This window comes from Punica granatum, chromosome 5, assembly GCF_007655135.1.
Source record: "Punica granatum isolate Tunisia-2019 chromosome 5, ASM765513v2, whole genome shotgun sequence".
Lineage (NCBI taxonomy): Eukaryota > Viridiplantae > Streptophyta > Magnoliopsida > Myrtales > Lythraceae > Punica > Punica granatum.
The window spans coordinates 15,967,001-15,972,798 of NC_045131.1; positions in this window are offsets into that span (position 1 = coordinate 15,967,001).

Here is a 5,798-nt window from a genome sequence, read left to right on the forward strand (position 1 = left end):
AAAGATATGAAATCTAAATATCCCTAGAATATCTCCATGAGATTTAAACTTTAAACAAATATGATAATATCTTCTCTTGATATTCAAATATTCTAGAAACTTTCTCAAACACTTGCTGAATTTAGCCTTGTCCGGAATCTTCTATAACTTGAATCATGTTGATGGATCTTTGTTGATCACATGGTTCATGTTCAATGGGCATCCAAGAATTTGCTTGAGCCCAAACATCTTGAATCATGCCGTTGAGTTCATCTTTAAATTTCTTTGCTCGTGCTCGCGTAATTGGTCCAATTGGAACTTGAATTGGATCCCTTGAAGTCGTGCTACAATTTATATCATTCTCTATTAGATTTAAACTTTAAACAAATCTGATGATATCTTCTCTTGATATTTAAATATTCTAGAAGTTTCCTCAAACACTTGCTGAATTTAGCCTTGTCCGGAATCTTCTATAACTTGAATCATGTTGATGGATTTTTGTTGATCACGTGATTCATGTCCAATGGGCCTCCACAAATTTGCTTGAGCCCAAACCTCTTGAATCATGCCGTTGAGTTCATCTTTAAATTTCTTTGCTCGTACTCGCGTAATCGGTCCAATTGGAACTTGAACTGGATCCCTTGAAGTCGTGCTACTATTTGTATCATTCTCTATGAGATTTAAACTTTAAACAAATCTGATGATATCTTCTCTTGATATTCAAATATTCTAGAAACTTCCTCAAACACTTGCTGAATTTAGCCTTGTCCGGAATCTTCTATAACTTGAATCATGTTGATGGATTTTTGTTGATCACGTGGTTCATGTCCAATGGGCCTCCACGAATTTGCTTGAGCTCAAACCTCTTGAATCATGCCGTTGAGTTCATCTTTAAATTTCTATGCTCGTGCTCGTGTAATCGGTCAAATTGGAACTTCAACTGGATCCCTTGAAGTCGTACTACGATTTGCATCAAATACGGTCTCACTAGATAAACAAAAAAGCCACAAAAAAAAAACGAAAACACATAAAAACATAGAATGGCATATATACTTTTGCATTCTCAACAAGAATTTCATATTTGTCTCACGTTTCTCCCTGTTCAGAGGGAAAAAAGAATTTCTCGTATTTGAATAGAACATATCCTCGTGAAGTGACAATAGAGGGACCAATAAATTTTGTTACATTTTAAAGATTCTTCGAGAAAAAAGAAAACTATGCTACGTACATAAATCATTTGAATTCACTTCAATTGATTTTGGGTCCTCATGCAATCTATATTTGTAAGTTACTAAAGTAGGCGCTTCAATATTTTTCCATGAGGGACCTCAATTCGCTTATGAAAATCTGTCATGCATTTTGGCAATTTAGAAATTTCTAATTGACCGATCTTTTGTTATCTTGCCTTAATTTAGACTAAGAGCATGATAAATTAAGTTGTTGTTTCGTTGAACGAAAGTTTGATCCTTCCATTTCCTCTTCTTTATCTCCAGCCAAATTAAGACTCTTCATCTTCATCATCAATCTGATGTGTTAGGACAACAGAATTGAAGCTTGATTGAATCTGGTTCATTAATTCCCACCATCACTTGCTTTTCAAATCATTTTTTTGTTAATTTCATCTTCCTGATTCATTTTATTTTTTGGAACTTCCGTTCTTTTTTCAAAGTATATATAGATATATGATCTTTTTTTCTTTTTTCTTTTCGGTTACAAGATTAATCTCTTTGATCGCGATGGAAGTCGCACCTTAGGAGACCATCAAGATTTGCGCTCACCAGTAATATATCATAGCTTATCTAGGACACAATTTTCTTTTGTAATACAAGAAATGGGTTTTTCGTTTTCTTTTTTTGTTATGAAATATGATAGTTTATTGTATGAAATAAGTCTCGTTTGTACAGGGATATCCATCATACGGGCGTATAGAATCAAAATTTGACATGAATCCTAGGTAACTCAAATCATGAGCATGACGGATCTCCGACCAATGAGCCCAAGTACAACGCCATTCTCAGAAATGAGTCGTGGGTTATCAATAGCATTAACTAACTAAGAGAATCCTTCTAAAACTAAAGCTTAGACCATGCATCCATTCTGATTAGCTTCACATTGCTAATTGACATGCCCTCATTGGTGGTGGCTCGAAAGATCTCGCAACCAAAAACATACTTTGTCCAAGGTGGTATATTCAGATGCATTGTTGTTACCTTTTTTTTCTTTTCCCTGGGAATACGGGCCGAAGCCCGAGATTGTCCTTCCTTTCGTGTATACAGAGATTGTCCTTGCTTTTGTGTATACATAGATTGTAGCAAATGAAGGCACTAACTGTTAAGTACAGAGTTTAAGGGCTATTGTCTTCTTTAATTATAAAGAGTTATTAATTGTTACTTGCCATGTTACCATAAGCAGGGGTGGAGCCAATGAAGGAGCAAGAGGGCAATTACCCCTTCTGAACTTTGAAATTTTTAAATTTTACCCGAAAAGTATGTGTTTTTTTATGTAAAATTAGTACTTTGCCCTCCTGAACTTTGAAATTTTTAAATTTTTCCCCAAAAGTATAAGTTTGCCCCCCGGATAAAAATCTTGGCTTCGCCCTTGACCATAAGGAAGGATTGTTTAGGATTTTCTCATAATTCAGGGATATTGTAGTGCATACGTTTTATGAAGTAGCGTCTGCTTCGGTTTGGACGATTTACTTCAGCGAGCATACCCTCTATATTATCAGATGTTTAGCGGTTTAGGACCTCACAAATGCACGGGTCATAAAAGTAATATAGTGGCGAGTAAAGTATTGTTCTCACGAGAACTTTACCTAAATTTCTACTAATTGTTCAAAATTATCACAACCTAATTGAAGTCAAGTAAATTAAAAATCCATTTCTTTCTTAAATGTAAAGCAAATTAGGAACATCCGAAAATCTATTGATGGAGACAACCTAGGAAAACAAATTTCCCTAACAGCTCATAAACACGATATATTCCTCTATTCCTAATTCATTTAAGACAAAATCTTCAAACTTGAAATTCATACGTATTTCATAAGTATCTTTTAAGTTGCTTATAAAAAATACATATCTCAACTGACTCCCTATATTCCTATAGGAATTCAAATTGAGCTTGATTCATCAAGTCTCAACTTTAATCTGGCTACATAAGGTGTGTAAGTATATCCTACACCACCCACTAATCAACTCGATTTCTCGACATTGAACTTAGGCTATTCTATCACTGTTTTAAACCTAATATCCATTTTCCAAGTTCAATTAGATTAACATAACATAACAATTGTTGATCAGGCAATTGCAAGCATTAATCACAAGTTAGAGTAAATAGATTAAGATAAAAAACTCATCAGATCAAGAGAAAATAAACAAATTAACTCCATGTGATTCAATTGCAATTCTAGCATAAGAAATTAGCCCATAAGAAATAGAAAACACATAGCCGAATTCAACGTAGACATTGAAATCAAAAGATATCAACAAAAGTATTAAGAAGAATGGCAAGATTTTGCTGTGAACTCCCTAAATTCAAAATCGAGCATGAGGGAAATCTAATAATATCTTATCTTCTAGACTCGGTCTTTAAGATACGCGGTCTTTAAGATACTCCACGTGATATTTTCTTCGAAGACAATCTCTGAACTTCCCGAAATAAATCAGAAATACAAAATTCGTATCCCAGCTACAGTGCTCTGTCAATGCTGTAACTTCGCCCAGTACTACAGAATAGACTGATTCGCTCAATTGGCTCTCTATCCGCACCGTAGCATCCTTGACAGTGCTAGAGTATGGTCTGATCCAAATCCAGGCCATCCTTGCCTCTACTCCAAGTCCTACAAAAGGAAATAAATAAGCACCAAAATCTAACTAAAAATAACCAAAACGTAATAAAATCCTAGACCCTAACTAGTGATGAAAATCAACCGAAAACCGGACTAATTAAAACCGACTAAATTCGACAACTAAACAGAATTTTTGGCCAAAAGGCATGATAAATAACTCTAGATCCTAGAGTTATCATCAGATCAGTACCTTCCTCTTAATTTACGTTGCACCTAATTTACATCCCCTCTCTCTGGTTCATCATTATGATCTACTTGTGTTGCTAGTCAATTGCAGAATACTGCTTCTAGCTTGCTCACACGGTCACTCGTTTGCCAAGAGGGTACAGCAAACTCAAAAGTCTATTGCCGCCATGTCGGGTAAATTGCTTTTTCTTGGACCCATCTTTATCGAACAGGTTAGGAAGTAGGTTTATATATAGGTTCTCGTATAACCTTCTTCATGGCTGGTAAGAACCAGACACACAACATACAGGCATTTGGTTTCAACAAAGGTGTTGGGTGGACTTTACTTCCATTGCAGGGGTTTGAAACTTGCTGACAAAACTTCGCGTTCAGGGCCAAGTTAACATCAAATTGGAGATTAAGTAGTCTCAGTTAATAGACCAAAGACAAAAAGTGAACTCACCGGGAAAAAAAAAAAGGAAAAAGAAGGGACAAGAAACACAGAGCTTCCCCACAAAAGGGCGGATGTTTTATCTGTCACTACATGTGTGGGGCATCTAATGTTCTAACTTTCCATCTCAAGAGAGCTAATTTCTCGGAGAAGACAGGCTCTCTATATAGTTTTGTACTTTTTCAGGGCAAATTTGATTTGTATTACTTCAATTTTGAGTTCCTTGTATTACTCCGTCTGCCGTGGCATGACATGCTTTTGTATGAAGTGTGAATAAGTAGTAAATATTATCCACTGAAAAAAAAGTATATAGTTAATATTTAGTCTAAAGTTGATTGAAATTTTCTCTAATAGCTAGAAAATTAGATGAAATGATGCGAGTAGATAATTAAACTAAGGTATTTGATGAAAATGAACATAGAGAAACGAAAAGGACTAAAAAAAATGCAAGCAAAAGAATTGGATGAAAATGAAAAAAAAGAGGAATATAATAGAAAAACAAGGAAAAGATGGACCCAATGTTAGTTTTCCCTAAAATTATATGTCCTCATAACTCCATCGCAAATAAAATAACTACAATTCAACATCCCTTGTAACCAAAAAAATAATAATTATAATCCAATAACCTAATCAACAAAGATGAGCAATACAATATACTTAGAGAGAATAAATTGTTATAATTATGAAGGATCATCTCTCAGTTTAGAAGTAAAATAACTACGAGGTTATAGTTCAAGTTCTTGATGGATGGACTTTACTTGCAATGCAAATATTCGCAACTTACTAGAAACAATTAGGGGTTAGGATCAAATTGATGCCCTAACAGGATCAATCTCACCTGATAGTCTGCGGACACCCATACTTTCACCAGCGGGAAAAAAAAAAGAGCAAACTTGAAAATAAATTTCACATATGCTGCTGCATTCAGATTGGTTGTTCATGTTATATGAACACTTTATAAATAACAAAAGCATATAGGTGAATTTGTTTGAAATTTTCAAGGATTTTATATATCCGTAGGAAATATTCAGAGATAAATTAAATTAAGGTGGTGTTTGATAAATTAAGTGTTTAAAATTAAGCACTTAATTAGTTAAAGAAAGAAATGTATAGGACGAGAGAATGAATAAAGATGAGAAATTATTTTGTGAGAAAAGATAACACTAATAAGTGAAAAATAACTTATTTTATTAAGTCAGATTTTTTTGTTCAGTCATTTAGTATTATTTAACTTAATTATTAAGTACATGAGACTATTATCTTTCATCTTTTTCTTTTTCTCCTATTCGTTTTCTCATATAAGTAATTTTTAACTAATTTTTTAAGTACTTATTTAATTAAATTGTAAACAAACAC